Source organism: Gossypium hirsutum, chromosome A08 (genome assembly GCF_007990345.1).
Source record: "Gossypium hirsutum isolate 1008001.06 chromosome A08, Gossypium_hirsutum_v2.1, whole genome shotgun sequence".
NCBI classification, from domain to species: domain Eukaryota; kingdom Viridiplantae; phylum Streptophyta; class Magnoliopsida; order Malvales; family Malvaceae; genus Gossypium; species Gossypium hirsutum.
Window position 1 is genome coordinate 18,763,751 of NC_053431.1, and position 18,853 is coordinate 18,782,603.

Genomic DNA, 18,853 nt, shown 5'->3' on the forward strand with positions numbered 1-18,853 from the left:
CATCACTTCTATCATAATTATCTCTACATTGTCTCAAACATTAGATTCAATCTATCCAAAATATTATCTAAAAATAAGTTTGGGGAAGTTGAAAAGAAGTATCAAATGCTCAAAAAATTTTGTAGTACATATAATAATATGCTCAAAAAAAAAGAGAGCATATGTACTCAAAAGAAATAGAAGTACAAAGAGCATTTGTACTCAAAATGCAAAAATAAGTTAGTAAAATTGAAGGAATTTATTCCAAAGGTCCGATACAAGCTGAGTCTAGGGTTTTTCCTCATTGGACGTAATTATTCCTACCAGCTTTATTTCCCTTCAGAAAATCACGTATTTCTATCTTCTTCTTGCACTCACTATAAACCCCTCTTTACTGTGCCGACTGTGAAACACCCAAGTAACCATTTTTATTCACTTTCTCTTCCCCAAGTTCATACCTCTACACCTTTAAACCATTCACTCCACAAAACAAACAAAATATGGCAAGAACGAGAGGATCGATCAAGAAAGCCACCAAGCCTATTGAAGAACGCTCATCTTCTGCACATACAATTCGGGAGTCGGAATCCACTATGCCAATAGAGAAAAAAAAGTCGATGATCTTTTTAACAAAAGTAGGCAAGGACTAATTTCAAAATATCTTAAAGTGAAACTTCCATTCAGAAAAAGGCATTCTCCTTTCGCAACAGCAAGACTTGGGCAAACAAGTTTGCAGAACCATCTCTAAGTTGAAGTGGGAAACTTTCTATACTCATCCTAGAAGCTATTTTCCTTTATTGGTACATGAGTTTTACGCTAATCTTTATGACCATGAGTTGGAGTTTATCTTTGTTCGAGAAGGTTTATTCCCATGGAAAGCTACAAAAATCAATGAGCTATACAACACTAAGATGGATGTCGATGAACACTCCAAGTTTATTGAGGATATCACAGACGAAAAAAGGGACCTTTTGGTGAGGGATTTATGTGTCAAATGAGCATTTTGGATGGGTTCACATCAAAATAATTATATAATGCACCGCCGCTTCCTGACACTACAAAGTAAAATCTGGGTTCATTTTGTCAACTGCAGGTTATTGCCATCCACTCAAAGCACCACAGTTAACCTTGATAGAATGTGTCTCATACATTCTATTGTCAAGGGCAGAAAGATTTACGTCGGTGTAATAGTTCACCAAGAAATTATTGACTGAGTTGCAAGGCAAACTGGAATTTTGGTTTTCCCATCGTTGGTGATGCTACCGTGCTAGCAAAAAGGGATCATTCCTCGTGATGATAAAGAAGTCTTGAAAAATAAGAGCCTGATCAGTGAAACATATTTGAAAGAATAACTCATGGCAAAGATACGCTGACAATGAAGGAGGCAAAGACTAGCAAGACAAGGAAGGGCAAAACCAAGGCAAAGACCAAGAGAACGAACCTGACTGTAGAGACATCGTTGTTGCGCAAAATGAAGGATATCAAAAAGTTGGCCAATTCCATCAGCAATAAGCAGATCAAGCTTATCGCAATAATAGAGGATATGGACAGATAACAAAATTTGTTCTACGCTTATACCAGGGGCTATAACAACTCTATTCTAGCCACATTACGTCAGTTATGCCTGACCCCACTCCTAAAATTTCCAGTGTTCCCACTGATTACCCGAGAGTATGAACCCTCCTTCGAGGAAGATGACCTAGGAGATCGAGAAAAATCAGTGGAATCCCCTCTCATTGTACACATCTCTAATATTGAGAAAGAAGAGTACTCAAGGGATGTTGAGGAGTGCATGCGAATGATTGATAGCCTGGTCAAAGATGACTTCTTTGATGGTTAAGAAGTGTCCGCTGTTGAGGAGGAAGTTGTTGTGGAATAAGAGGACATCCATGGTGAAATTATGAACGAGAAGGCCGAGGAATAAAATATTGCGATAGTAGCTGTTGAGAAAGAATCTATCGAGGACATTGTCAATGTATCCAAGTTTGTAGATGTAACTAATAATAAGATAGAGCTAGACTGACGGAAGTTACAGAGGTAACCAGTGAGGAGCACCACAACTCATTGGCGATAGTGGTATATACTAGACCACTCAAGGTGACCCTTCCTACACAAGAAGTAGCTGATGATGCCAGGGCATAGCAGAAACCTAAGAAGTGATCCGAGGACTATGCAAAGCCCAAAGAAAAGAAGAGAAAGCACTCAAAATACAAAAAAATGCAAGAATGAGGAGAAAAAGAGGAGGAAGAAGAAACATCGTACAGCCACATTGGTGGCCGAGGAAATTTGAATTAGTTTATTTTAAGTTTTAGGTGTAGTATTCATACATTACATGTAGCTGTAATTTTTATTTTGTTAGCGAATATTGTCATTTTATTTTTATTCTCATCGCATTTTAATCTTAGTGCATTGGGCACAATGCGAACTTTTAGTTTGGGGAAATGTATATGGGGTTTGGAAATACACCCACATTTCAAAAAAAAATTAATATTAATGAAACATGCAAGGTTTATTTGTGGTTAATGCAAATGTATTGAAATTTTTTGTTACATTCGATGTTTAATTCTTGAATCATGTGAACTATCAATGAATGAGTTGGATAAATTTGACTGAATGTGGCATATTCAATTCTTTGATGAATGATTTAGGCTACATTAGTAATGGATGACTAGTAGCATTCCTTGAATCTTGAATGAATTTGCCTTTTACAGCTGCTTATATGTATATATAGTTATGAATAAGAGACACTCCAAAGTGGGTGTATTGTAAAATGTTAAAAAGGGAACACTTCAATACAAGCATTAGAAAAATGAATCTGGCCAAAGGCTATCGCTACATGAGTGTGTGTCGGTGCAATTACGTACTCCCTGGGGGTTTGTTGCACTCCATCATTACTTGTCAAGAACAAGGGTACAGTAATTCAACGATATACATTATTCACAAAAAAAAGAGACATATATTGTACAATAAATGTTGTATTGGCAGATAGAATTTAAGATTTAAAGCATGATACTGGCTTTAATGAAGTTGCAAACTTATTCATTCATACTTATGTATTATCGATGCAATATTTTGTCATCTGAATATGAATCATTCATTAGGATTTTAAGTGATTCAAGTTGCTAGAATGATCATTTGCCTTAGTGAATTCTTGTGTAGCCTTACTAGTTTCTGTTTTTCTTAAGGACAAGTAAAAACTCAAGTTTGGGGCTGTAATAGTACTAGAAAGAACATATGTTTTCTCCTTATTTATTGGTTAATTTGTACCCGTTTAGTTATTTTTAGCTTTTAGCATTTTCAGTTTAGTAAATTACATTTTATAACTTAGTGGATCTCAACTTATTTATCCTTAATTTTGTCATATTTTGGTACAGATGTCGTTGCATGAGTAATTTCAGATTGCGCCTAGAATTATCGTCGCACCTGACAGCAATCTGGATACGAACAAAAATGCATGAGATGTAATAACCTGTTTCCAGTGAAATAGGAATAGTAGTTTTGGAACCACAAATCCGAGTTATAAAGAAAACCAAGACAAAGTTAAAGGTTAAGATTTTTAAAATTGAAATGTCCCATCTCTTAAAATCTCTACCTTTAACCGAGCCTCATTACAACCTTATAAAGGACCTATTGATTTGATGATTATGTCACCTACATTAGTGGAAAGGAAGTCCTAAGTTCAACATATGAAGATCGTAAATAAGCCTTACGATTGTTTGCTTGATTGATAATAAATTATGTTGAATGAAGAATGTTATTTGTGGCTGTGACATACTTACAAACTATGATTCATGTTGGCATATTTTGAAACTTAGTATAAAATTCTCAAAATGTTTGCCCATGAATTACTTGTTAATAAAAAAGATCGATGACCATGAAGTTATTAATGCATGATTATGGGATAAAGATTGATGCTGCTTACACAATTAGCAATTTTGCCTTAGTAAGACCTTTTTTTGTGCATAAATATTACTCGGGACGAGCAATGATTTAAGTTTGGGGTGTTTAAACTAAAAAATATATAGGATTTTTCCTAGGTAATTTATCACCCTTTTACTTAAATTCGTTGTTAAAACTAAGTAATTGTTTAATAAATTAATGAAATATGTGAAAATATGAAATTTGGACATAGAAATTATTAAAATGTGATTTTATACTTTATTATATAGTTTTCATGCATAAAATCGCTTATTTTATATTGATTTGAGCATGTTATATTTTCAAGACATAAAATGGGCCATGCATGATTAAATTAAATAACAAAATATAATATTTATATGTAATAATTCATTTTAAGATATTTCATTAATAATTTGGGTTTTAATTAATTATTTAAAAATAGGTTAAATTTTATTCTTTGGTCCTTTAACTTATTAATTTATTTTGGACAGGTCTGATAGCTTTGTTGGATTACAAAACCGTCCAAATTGAAGGCCAAGTCAACCCAAATTCGGCTACACATGGTTGTTCTTTTAAGCCACTTTTTGGTTTAATTACACAAGGTCCTTACATTGGTGAAGAAATTAGATATTTGCCCGAAGATTTACGATTGACTGAGTCTCAGTCTTGAGTTATTATGGCATTTAATTTTCTTAAAAATCAAGCAAAAATCAGCTAAAATTCCACTAATTGTGGCCGACCATCCAAGGAAGAGATTTGAAGAGACTAAACCTAGCTATTTTTAGCAAACTACCCACCTCTCTTCACCTATAAATATGAACCCTTCATTCCCTCATTCATCATCCCTCATCATTCATCATTCTCTCTTCTCTTTGAATTCTCTTAGCCTTTTCCATTCCCCACGCCTAGCATCATCTCTTCATAGATATTTTAGCAATTAAGCCTCTTAAAGAGCCCTTGGTCAACCACCTTGGAGAGCCATTAGCAAAGGAGCAAAGCAAAGAAGCGAATGAGCCTAGTCAATCAGAGTCTTAGGTGACAACCACTTTGATTTGGGTTTAATCTTTCCTTTCTTTAATTTAATCTAAAAATGTTTGCTATGTGTTCTTTATTCTTGTTTACAACAATGTTAGCTTAATTTTATTTAAGCTAGGATGATTGCTTTGATTAAATAATATTTATTTGATTCATGCTTATAATGTTTGTGCCTCAATCGATCATGTTTTCAATTAAAATCAAGTCTTTATTTCGCTCATACATGATTGAAATGCACCTGAATTAGCTGAGCTCCTAACCAGACGACAGCTAGTGGACACATAATTGAAATGTGCATGCTCAATTTAGATCCTAACCTATTAAATTGCAGGTTGCATAACAACTCTAGCCAAGCTCTATTATCTGCATAGTTTTTAGATTTGTGTGATTAAACTATTTCAAACCAAACACATCCCTGTTACCTCACACAAATGCTAAAAAACCCTTAGTAAATAAGGACCAGTAAAATGCGTATTTACTAAGTAAAAGATTTCGAAAGGACCTAATGTGGTTTCCAAACTCATGAAAGATCGAGTTACCATAGAATGTTTTTCCAAATGTTATTAAGCATGTTGATAATAAGTTGAGATTAATTAAAGTAATTTTCCTAGTTTATTTATGTTATAATTGTTGCAAATTGTATTTAATTTTGGTAAAATCTATTTCAGTCATATAGTTTGCATACTTAGGATAATTTGCATTAAGGATCATTACATTTAGTTTAATATATTTTAATCATCACTTCTCAACTATAATGTGTTTTTATTTACCAAATTGTTAATATAATTTTACAAATTAGGTGACTAAGCACACATGCAATCACTGTAGAGACGATAACTCGATACTTACTTATTACGTGATAACGACTGTGTAAACTTGCACAAACCTACACGTTACAATGTAATTGCCGAAATTTTAAAATTTATGGTAGAAAATGAAAAGTTGTTGGTAGATAAACAACTTTTACAAAGAGAATTTTGATGAAATTATGATTTAGGGACAAATTGAAAAATGGTAAAACCCATGGAAAAATTCTAATTTTTGTGAAATTCATGGGTTGTTATTGTAACATATAAAATTTGGTTAGGCTTGAAATAAGGATTAAATTGCATGAATTTCATTTTCCGAGCTTAAGGATGAAATTGTCATTTATGAAAATTATAGGGGCAAAATGGTAATTTTGCCTAAGATGTGAATTGAATTCAATTGAGTATAAAGTGAATTAAATTGATGTTAAATTCATTTATATAGATCCAAAAAGATCAAATAAAGAGTTAGATCGAGGAAAAGAAAAAGTGTTGGATTAGTAGATTTTCATATACAAACAAGTGTCGAGTTAAGTTCGTGTAACTAAATTGTGTTTATTTTTATGATTGAATTAAGTGTCATATGTATTTATGTGAATTATATAAATGTTATGATTGTATGAAATAATCACATGTCTGATAATGTCTGGAAAATGTTAAGTTTCGTTTGAATAATGAAATTCGATGGATACATGATTTCCCATATTGAATGTGGTCCTGCATATGTTGTAGGCAGAATATAGCTTAGACGAGCAATCCTGATATAAGCTGCCTTGAGCGTGCTGATATATATTTCCTGCAAGCATCCTAGTCGGTAGTGATCCAACATGTGTTGTGCACTACAGCAGCTCTTTGTGAGCATCCTGTTACATGATTCGATCAGTTGTGGTCCAGCATTTATTGCGGACAAACATAGCTCTCTGTAAGTGTCCTGATATAAGCTCTTATGAGCTTCCTGACATGGCTCGCTTGAACTTCCTATTATGCTATTCAGAGTTCCCTGATAACAACTCTTCGAAGTTTTCCCTGTTAAGCTCAATGAGCTTCCAGTTATAGACTTTTATGAGTTTCCTGATATAGCCTGGATAAGCTTCTTATTACATGGCTCATATGAGTATCTTGATATATGGCTCAAGCATGTGCTTCCTGATTATGTGCCCTTATGGGTACCCCTGAACATGAGTTGACGGATCATTGATTAGTATACCTCGAGTATACTACTTGGGTATCCATCAAGATTTCAATAATTCAATGGATAAAACTTCTGTTAAAAGAAAACATGAGATTAATATGATTTATTTCTTGAATATCTGTAAAATACTCGGAAATTATTATACGATGAGCTCATCTCTGTTATCTTGATATACATATTAAACATATGACTAATTTGTTTAATAAGTGTATGTGATTAGGCAATTGGCCAAAATGATTTGGATGCCTATTTTGTATGCTTATTTTAAATGAATTTAATTGATAAGTTAAACTTCCGTTATGCGAACTTACTAAGCATTAAATGTTTACTCTGTTTTATTTTATTTTTTTATTTTATAGTACCCAGAATCTCGTAAAGGTTTGAGATCAGTTGGAGCATCATCACACTATCCTCCAACTCGTTTTGGTATAAATAGGAAACTTACTTTGGTATACTGGCATGTATAGGCTAACGATAATAAATGAGGGTATGTAAATGTTTTAGGCTTAACTAGCCATTGGAATGGCTAGTGACAGTAAATTTAATGCATACTTATGCATGAGGTTTATTATATTTAGTATATGAATGTGTTTGGTTTAATATATTAGATAAAATCAAGTTTGGGTAAGTATATAATTTTAATGAAAAGATGATATTTGAAAGCATGAATAAATGTGTCATGCATAAAACTTGATCATTAGATTGATTTATATGCCTTGAATTGGTTGGTGAATATATTGAAGTGTTGATGTAGGTACAAGGTAAAAAGGGTGAGAAATATGGCTTAGAAAATGGCCTTGTTCTGTCCACACGGGTAGACACATAGGCGTGTGTTTCAACCGTGTGTAACACACGACCATGCGTATGGGCATGTGGTTTGGCTGTGTGTCCCCTGCATCTTAAAAATCGAGAAATAGAATGCTCAGACTTGAGAACACGGGTAGAGACACGGGCGTGTGTCCTGGCCGTGTAACCCCTGCACCTAATTTTTGAAAATTGAATTGTCCACATGATCTAGCACACGGGCGTGTGGCTGACTGTGTGACCCAAGTCAGAGGGTTACACGGGTAAGGACACGGGATGGAACACGGCTATGTGCCTCACATAGAATGCCCACACTGCCTAAAACACGAGCGTGTGTTCCCTGTACTTAAGAAAAATTTTGAGATTTCGCAAAAAAAATTTATGATCCCGGTTTAATCCCAACTCGATTATAATATGTATTTTGGGCCCTGAGGACCTATATGAGGGACATTATGATTGATTATGATTGATTTTCGTAAATGAATAGTAATGACATGAATTAACTGTAATTGAACTGTAAACTCCGGTAATGCTCCATAACGCTGTTCTAATGACAGATATGGGTTAAGAGTGTTAAATGAGCTATCTAGTCTAGTACAACTAACTTGTATGTACAGAGGAAGCATGATTCTGATGGAAGGACACTTGGGCTATTTGGGGAAAAATATATACATATTCACAAAAGAAAAAAAAAGAGAGCTTTTTTTGGATAATCTTATTCAACTTACCTCTTGAAGCTTTCAGCTATGGCGACTTAAGCTCCGACAGGTGAATCGACGTGAAAAAGATGCAGACCAGCTTTTGACAAGAAGCCTTGAGTGCGACACAAGAAGGAATAGACAGATCCAAGTCGAGTTGTCTAGGAATAGTATTCTCCATTTGTTTCTTTTATATTACTTTCTATTCCATGTTAGTATGGAAGTACACATGATTTCTAGGTTAAATGTTATTTTAGTCAATCTTGCTTCTATGGTTTAATATTTGGGTTTGAATATTTTTAGCATGGAAGTGTGATTGCGATCACTGACACTGGAAGGTGCAGTGACAGTTCAAGCTAACAAGCATGACAATAGAAGTTGCTTGAGGATTAAAGAAATTTAATCCACTTTGTTCTTAATAGTGTTCCATTGCCACCATCAGAAGGTAGGGTTAATGTGCATGTTTAAGTTTTAGATTAAATATAGAAGTTAAGCTTGGTAAGAGATTCATTACAATTTAATGCATCGACAATCACCTATTCTTTTTACCTTGTGAGCACTTAGCATTCTATTGAATATTCACGTTGGGGATCCCAGTTTCTCACTATCATATTTTATCTTATTATTTTCAAGTTATTGCTTCGACAACTACTGTCACAATTTATCTCATTTTATCTATTTTTTACACTGACATTAATAGACAAAAGACAACCATCCTCGTAGGATCGATATTTGACAGACTCATATCTATCTACTATACTTGCATAGACAATGTACGCTTGCACATTATTGCTATGATGTTAAACAACCAATCATAGACATTTTTGTTCGATTATTATTATGTCTTAAATGGTTGATATGATTTTGGACTCTTAGGAATTGATGGATGTTTGATATTACGTTATTGGTTTTGTCTTGGCTTGAATTACTGATGATGCTTTAAACTTCAAATATGGTCATTTTATTGTTGAATATTGAGTGGTGGATGCATGTTGAAGTGATAAATGTTTGAATATGTTAGATATCCTATTTTGTTGTGATTTTAGGCAAAATGTACAGAGGTACTGATAATCGGGGCATAGGTATCGATACCTCGATGTACAAATGTGCAGGAAGTTAGTAGCTTAATTTCGTATCGATACCCTTATTCGAGTATCGATACTCGGGATGAAAATATAGATACTTTTGCTTTGTATCGATAATTTTGCTTAGTTACAAAATTTGAGGAGAAACATAATGCTAAATGGTACCAATTTTCTTAATGGTATCATTAACTATCTTCGTAAATATCGATACCTGCGATTTAGTATTAATACCTACGTGATTGTCTCTGGAAATTTGTTAGATGGTTCCTAAGCACATTTTTAAATTGCTCATAATGTTGATTAATGGTTGTTAAGTCATTTTGGATGTTGCCTAAGGTGATTTACATTTAATACTCCTATAAATGTTTGAATGTGATGACTATTGTATGTAATTGAGACTGTGTAAATATGTATGAGTTCAATGTTTGATGTAGTATCCTATTACTTGGGCTCAAAAACCGAGACGAGTATAGGGTGTTACAAATATGATCTTATTTTATGTCATGCTAACCATTACATCTGTAACACCTTGATGCCCGACCCGATCATCGGGTTTGAGTAACTGAATGTCACATTTGTTGTCAGAGAAACTTCCATCGAGATCGCTTCATTTAAGATCATTTAAACACTCAAAAAATTCATAATACAATCATTACACATTAAAAAACCTTTCCGAGACTCAATTGAGCCTACGAAAACCCAATTACTAAACCGAACATGAAATAGGACCAATTTGCAAAAAAATTAATTTTCTGAACATGTATTGATACCCTTTATAGGTATTGATACCATTTTTAGTTTCGATGTTCAGAAAAATCAAATTAAATAAAATGGTATCAATACTAAGCTTAAAGTACCGATACTTAAGTACTGATATCGATACCTTTGTATGGATAGCATTTTATGGTTCGATATTTTGCCAAAATTTAACAAAAACCAATTGTATCGATACTTTTGTAAAGTATCAATACTCTAATATAAATTATTGATACTTTAGTTTGGTATCAATACCATTTTGAGATTCTATTTCTTGAAAAACTTGCCTGAAAAGTGCTAATCGATATCTTTACAAAGGTATCAATACTTTAGCGCTGAATATGTCAAAATCCTCCATTTTGGTACCCATTTCATGTCCAAAACAAACCTATTCAATTTGGTGCCCATATGCACACTTAAAACTTGCACAAACCAATTCAAAAGGTACCTCATATTCAAACTCAACCATTTCTCAATTAACCAAAATATACAATCTTTAAATAAGCACCTAATTCACACCATTCAATTTAACATTTGATCATACTAACTCATCCATTCTATATTCCCATTTCAATCATGCATGTTCCTAATTTATCAACTTTCAAAATTTAACATAAAAACCAAGACATACCACTTTACAGACCAACTTGCAAAACATAGTTATATGTCATTAACCAATTCTAAATTAAACATCACAACATAGCAAAATATAAAAGACTTCACTAGGTACATGTCAATTAAATAACAAAAGAACATCACCAACATTCTCGAGTCCAGGATTTCGTCTAGATGCTGATGTCAATAATCAGGATCTCATATTAACCTAACCTGCACACATAAAATAAAACTGTGTGCTAAGTAATAAACTCAGTTGTATTTCAACAAATCAAAGATCAATGCAAGTAAAGCTATTGTATGCAAGTCATGTTATCAATTGCAACATCTATATTATATGAATCAATCCACACAACAAAGGTTAAGTTGAGAATATTCACATTAACATATCAAATTTCAAATAGGGTCATTTGATTCATTCACTATGTACCAATCTTCCGGTTCACATAATATTTCACAGTAGTAATTCATGAGTAATTTTATTAAACCAACCTATCCAAAAAAATTACAAGTATACAAACAAATATACTATACTTAGGGTACTCGATTCAAAAGATAATACTTCAAGCTGATTTTACCTTAGACACACCCCACGGTAAGTATTGTAATGTAGGACTTCACTAGGGAGATTTCCTTAAGAGGACAACTAGTCATATATGTTACTCGTTGAGATTGTCCCATGATGATTCATATGTAGTACATATTTATGATGGGTGTTGAGTTTATGGTTATGCACTAAAGATTATTCTAGTTAAGTAAGTTCCCACGAAGCTCTACTTAAGTTAGAATAGTGGAAAAAAATGAAATGATTATTCATATGTGTGAATGTCAAATGAATTAAGTCCACGTATTAATTGGATGGAAATCCATGTTCTTACTAGTTGGTTAAGATTACCCTACAACAACTTAATTTAATAAGTGTATGAATTATCATTGTAATAGCTTACAAATGTTTTCAAGGTTTAATGCATGACCATACATCATTTAAAAGCATATGTATGTTGCAAAATTTCGAAATATTTGCTTAAATACATGATAATTAATGGATGAACATTTTATTTTAAATTCAAAAATGACACCAACTCCCTCAATTAATATCCTAACTAAGAACAAATTGAATGGAAACAACTATAAAGACTAGAAAAGAAATCTCGATATTGTCCTAAGCTATGATAAACACAGGGTAAGAAATTGTTAGAAAGAATATAATAAGATAGCTCGTTACTATATACTAGCAAGTGTGACCAATACCTTATAAAAACAACTAGAGAGTTGTGATTCCACTAAAGTGATGATAGACAAAGTAGAGGACATGTTCGGAGGCCAAATTGTTTTGGCTTAATAGTCTGGGATAATTAATTTGATGACTGCTCAGTAGAAACTCAACACTCTGATCAAAGGTCATATGTGTTAGAGTATGCCCAAAGACCAATTATGAGATGGTTGTAATTACATACTCATTTTACCTCGTTATTAATATAAGGCAATGCCATTGTTATTTCAATTTCTTTTTCTATGTATATAAATAATCTGATCAATAATAAAGTCCTAAGAATAATATGATTATTCTTAAAAGGTCCTTAACCAAGTATTATTGTGGCCTTAGACTATAATAATGCATTAATACTAATTTGTAGTTGATTGATGACAAAGTGTTGTCATTGACATAGGGATGTCAAAATCAATACATGAGTATGTGTTAGAGAACAACATACTAGACTGACCCGCCATGAATATGTTTCTTGAATTATTATGCAATAGTCAAAAACATTACTCATAGTGATAACTATGCATATGATTTTCAAACTTGAGATCATCATTGTCTCAACATGTGAGTCGTATATTTTGATACAGTCAAATGTCTACCATAAAAGGTTGTACTATAAATACTGATGTTGAGTATACCATAGTCCATGTAGTGAGATATGATTGATCACATCTTACATAATGGGAGTAATATAATAGGTCACTTGATAAAGTGAGACTAGAAATGTATAACCATTGATAAAGTGAGACTAGAAATGTATAACCATACTCAAATAAATTGATATGAGATATTATACTTATTTGTTTATTGTAGTCTATTCAGAATATCAAGAAATATGAGATTGGACTATATAAGCGTGACTATATCATGGCTTGTGCCCAATCTAGATATAAAGGATAAAATGATATGATATATGAAAAAAATTATCATAAAAAAATTATATCAAATCACGACTTCTTATAACTTGAATAACAACGATGCATTGTAAATAATTATTAACTTTATATTGAACAATCCACTAACGAAAGCTTTCCATTTTTATTACAGCGTGTTTGGTTCGCTGTTTTCCCCCCCTCTGCATGCGTATTCCCCCCTATGCAGCAGGCCCACCAGGAAACGGTTGTTTGGTTCGCTGTTTTCCCATTCCCCGCCGAATCGGTTACTCCCCCATTACATTGATTGCGCGTAATAGGCATTACGGCCCCTCAGCGCCGATTACCCATTCCGCGTCTTTCCCTTTTTCTCTTCCGTTTTCTGCCCTCGTCCTCAACGCTGTCAAAAGCTTCCCCAAAGTAATCGACGGAGTCCTCGACGTTGTCAAAAGCTTCCCCAAAGTCGATCCTTCCAAGGTCACCCCTTTTTCTCACATCCATTTCACGATTTATTGTTTGATTTTATATTTCGGTGCTTGGGTGCTTAGGAAGAAATGATTTTGAAATTATTCTTTTCTGGAACTACTTGATATTTCACCCGATTTATAGTGTTTTATGTGCATTTTTGGGTTTCATTCCCAAAATTGAAAGCCAAATCTTTCACCGGTAATCAATCATTTTTATACAATTTCTTTTCATGCTCATGTTTCCTTGTTTGGGTTTCTTTCAAAATTTCTGAATCAAATTGCTGTAGTTATTGGTAGATATTAGAAGAAGATAGTGCTGGTTTTGGCTTTGGGGGATTTGCATATACCCCATCGGGCGGCTGATCTCCCTCCCAAATTCAAGTCCATGCTAGTTCCTGGAATGATCCAACACGTCTTTTGCACTGGTAATCTTTGCATCAAGGTATCCCATCTTTCTTTTCCTTTCTGGATTTTTTTTTGTAGCTGAAATCATAGTTGAATTTGGTTCCACTTCTTTAGCACTTTGGGTTTTATGTTTCTCAGCAAGCAATTGAATATATTAATTTTCTCTTCCTTTTTTGGAACTATAGATTGTTCATTCCTTTGTAGTAGTTATGCTAAATTTATGCCTAATTTAATCTGGATTTCATGTTTTTGCCCAATTATTTTCTCTTTGAGTTGTAATATGCGAAGAGATATTATTTGCTAGTTTGAATTTGGGAAAAGCAGCAGAAGCTACCATACCTGAATTATCAGTATTTTAAATGATCGCCAGCAATTGTTTTATTTGATAATTGTAATTTTGATCCGAATAGCCATTGCTGCTACCTTGCATTTATACATGCAAAGAATGATTCCTGTCATGTTTGATCTGAAATGCGTATAATCACGTGTCAGATACTAGTTTGTGCCCAACTCTGACATGAGTATGTTCAAAATTTCCGAAGCTTTTCCGTATGTTTGAAGGATTTTATCTCAATCCTTTGAATATGTGTAGGGCATATGTGCCACTTTTGAGAAAACGAGAAGAGTCCGTGTAGCATAGCATTAAGTAGGATTGAAGTACATATTTGGTTGAACTTAGAAACATGTAGGAAGTTAGTCACTAAGGGCTAGTTTCTCATTGCTTTTGAAAAGTGCTGCAAAAAAATGCTTATGAAAAATGCTTTTGAAAAGCTTGGTCTAAAATTTAAGAGTTTACTATCTGTTTAGTATTGCTTATGGCTCTAAAAGCACTTTTGAAAAGCTATTTTTCTCTTATTTGCATAGCCAACAACAAATCAAATGAACCTGATTTGTTAGCTTTAGCTTTATGGAAATTATGCCATAGTATTTCTACCAATTGAACTTTTACGGTTTTTGTTTTTCTTATTAAAATTACCACTGGCCCAGCTAATTCGGACTAAAATTTCAGGAAGTTCAAGATTACTTGAAGACACTTTGTCCTGACTTGCATATTACCAGAGGTGAATATGATGAAGATACAAGATATCCCGAGACCAAAACATTAACTATCAGACAATTCAAGTTAGGATTGTGCCATGCCATGGCCATCAGGTATTATTTTCTTCTTTCCGCTGGTATATAGTATTGGACTCTGCATTTTAAATCAGTAAGTAGTTTGCCATTGATGCAGATTATAAATTTATATTGAAGCATGCATCTCCTGCTGTGAAAAATATGTGATTTCATGCTAATGGTGTTAAATAAATATAAAAATAATCGTTCATGCCTTACATTTCAAGTTAAAATATGTTCTGTTTGGAAAACTTGTAGACAGAGATCTTGCTCTCTTTTTCTGAAGCTGCTAAAGGATGCACGAAGGATCTACAGTTTTATGCATTTGTAACTTGTGATTCTTGCGGTAAGTAGCGCCTAAAATTTGTTGGAATCATGTTGTGTTCAAGAACCATACAAGCACAAATGTAATCCACTAAATGCATAATTCCAAGTGGAGAGAAAGGTAACCTGGTATGTTCATCTAAGTTACTTACATTTTTTGCAAGTTGATTAATCATAGACTTACTGTTGCTTCTTTGTCCTTCTGCAGCAAGACCTGCATTCTACAAATATGTTGCCTTCATGTTCATCTTGAATGCACTAGAACTGTTTGCTTTACCTAGAGCTTCTTTCTAAAGATCAATATACCGATATTGCTGTGGGAACATATCCAAAAATGTAGAATGTGCTTTACCTAGAGCTTCTTCCTAAATATCAGTTAGTCCTTGATTTTTTTTTCAGTATGTACTATGTGTTATCAAGTAGATTTGGAGTTTGAATATCTACATCTAAATTATTTTCATTTCCAAGCAGAGATCTTTTCTGATCAATTTTCTTGTAACAAAATAAATAGTATCATTGTGTTTGTTATTGTAGAATTACAAGAGTCTTGTACTAATAGAATTTGATGGAGTTTGAATGGCTCACAGGTTTGATGAAGTTTATTTTTTAATTCTTTTTTAATTTTTTAATTATGTTCAATTATAATTAACACTACAAAAATTATCTCAACAAACGAAACAAAAAAAAAGTAAAATGCTACAAACAAATCATGTTTTCTTTTTTAAAAAAAAGAAAGATATTTAACACACTATATTATTCAAATGGGTTTTTTTAATAATAATTATTAAGTCATCAATTAATCAAATCCACAAAATCAATTATTTTAGATTATATTTTATAGTATTATATATTATGATTTTAGTAAATTCGTATAAGAATATTTAATACTAAGAATTTTATTAAATTATATATTTATATTAAATTATATTTAATAATAATTATTTTAGATTATATTTTATAGTATTATATATTATGATTTTAGTAAATTCATATAAGAATATTTTAATATTAAGAATTTTATTAAATTATATTTTTTATTAAATTATATTTAATAATTATTATTTTAAATTATATTTTATACTATTATATATTATAATTTTAGTAAATTCATATAAGAATTTTATTAAATTATAATATATTTAATTATAATTATGTTTAAATATGATTAAATTATTTATTATTGATAATAATAATCTTATTAAAATTTAAATAACAATAACAATAATCATTTACCAAAACAAATTTATGCTAAGGGTATTCTAGTCATTTTAGTTTTTTCCATTATGCTATTACACCTCTATTCCATTCAACCAAACACAAGATTACTATTACGCCTCTATTCCATTACATTCAACCAAACAGTTGATTTGCTATTACACCTCTAATCCATTACACCTCTAATCCATTACACCTCTATTCCATTACGCCTCTAATCTAATACAGCGAACCAAACGTGCGTGGAAAATATAAACTATGAAAATTATAATTGTAAATAGTAATTAGCTTTATATTAAACAATAGACTAACGAAAGGTTTCCATTTTTATTAAGGTTTAAATGCGTCCAAATATTTCTACTTTTTTAAAATTTAAGATTTAGTTTTTATACTTTAATTTTCGAGATTTTGAGTTATTGTAATTTTTTATTTAAAAATATTGATCTCTTCATGTAATTTTGTTATTAAATTTAACGGCATCAAAGATAAAATAAATTTTTTAACTCTCAATATTTATATTTTTTTGTGAATTTAATCCTTACCCTTCAAAAGTACATAAAAAGTTTTAAAAATATTTTTTTATATTTTAAATAAAAACAAAAAAATTATAATTTTTTTAAAAATAAAAATAATTATGAAAAATAAAAAATGTTTAAAATAAAAAAAATTCAAAATTCAAATATAAAAATTCAAAATTCAATGTTATCTAAATTGGATCGGATTGGCCAATCGAATTGATTAGACCAAGAACCGATTGGGGTATCGGTCTGAAGAGATAAAAATTGGTTGACTTGTGAATCAATATGGATTGATTGAACCAAGCTAAAAAATTAGTTGAACTAGTAGTTGAAATGATTTTAAACTAGTTTGACCAATTGATTCCCAAAATGATTAGATCGATTGATTCAAAACAAAAAAATATATTAAAAATAAAAGATATTATAAAAATTGGTTGAGCTGGTTTTTTTAGCCCGATTCAACCAACTCGTACCAGTTCATGGGTCAGTCGATTTTTTTACTTCTCATAGGACCAATAGCCTAACCGATTCCTAATCCAATCGATCTAATTTAGATAATATTGAATTTTGAATTCTTTTATATTTTTAAATAAAATATTTTTATTTTTTATTTTTAAATAAATTTTGTTTTTTTCCATATATTTGATTTTTTAAAAATATAATTTTTTTATTTTATTTACAAAAAAACATATATAAAAAATAAATTTTAAGTTAAAAAAAAGCTTTACATACTTTTAAAGTACATGGACCAACTTGACAAAACATATAAATATTGAGGGCTAAAAAAGTTTAAAATTTTAAAAAACCGGTTGACCTATAATCTAGTACGAACTTGTTGAGTTGAGCTAAAAAACCGTTGAACTGATAATTGAACTGATTTTTAGAATTTTTTAATAATTTATTTACTTTTAATCAGTAAGATCGGTCATTTTGAGAACCAATTGGTTAGACTAGTTAGAAATATGTTCAACTATCGGTTCAACCAATTTTTTTAGCTTGATGTAACTAGTCTTTATCAGTTCACTGGTCAACTGATTTTTTACCTTTCGCTTAACCAATACCCAACTGGTTTTCAGTCCAATCGGCTCAACTGGCCAGTACGGTTTAGATAACATTAAATTTTAAATTTTTTTATATTTTTAAAATAATTTTTGTTTTTTCAATTTTGAAGAGTTTTAAAACAAATTTTTTAAAATTAAAATATTTTTTAAGAATAAAATTTTAAGTTTTTATTTAAAATATGTAAAAAAAATTAATTTTTAAAATCTTTTAAAATTGTTTATGTGCTTTCAAAGGATAAAAATTAAATTGACAAAAAAATATATAAATATTGAGAGTTAAAAATATTATTTTATATTTCACATCATTAAATTTAACTGTAAAATTAAATGGAAGGACCAAAATTTTTCAATAAAAAAATACATAAATTTAGTATCTCAAAATTAAAATAAGAGATTAAATTTTAAATTTTAGAACATTACAGGATGTTTGGTAGATTTACACTTATTTTTTTGTAATACCCAAACCTGTTTTGAGAAAAAACATGAACTCATATGCGTTGGAATTTCTGTGTGATTGTGGGGTCCAGTTGAAACAAAAGGACAAAGCAAACAGACAATCATCTCCAACCGTTGGATCTGATCATATTAAAATTTTTCCTTTTAAGATGCTTACCTTTAATCAAACTTCTAATTTACTACCAATTCAATCTTTTTCGCGCTACATAACAAAAAGGGGAGAATTCTGAAATTACCATACATTATCTCTGGTTGATTTGCCTTTGCTTTTTTCAACACCGAGGA

The 18,853-nt window shown here is 31.4% G+C and overlaps 1 long non-coding RNA gene across 5 annotated transcripts; it reads left to right on the forward strand.

The window, feature by feature from the left end:
* Positions 1-13,198: 13,198 nt before the first annotated feature.
* Positions 13,199-15,778, forward strand: LOC107913118 (uncharacterized). 5 transcript variants are annotated; one of them, XR_001688421.2, is made up of 5 exons: positions 13,203-13,486; positions 13,764-13,918; positions 14,891-15,033; positions 15,253-15,447; positions 15,527-15,778. It is a non-coding gene; the product is annotated as an uncharacterized lncRNA (long non-coding RNA). The 5 variants fall into 5 exon arrangements; XR_001688426.2 differs by having other exon boundaries at positions 13,204-13,486; positions 13,774-13,918; XR_005899558.1 differs by having other exon boundaries at positions 13,199-13,486; positions 14,891-15,439.
* The last annotated feature ends 3,075 nt before the right edge of the window (positions 15,779-18,853 follow it).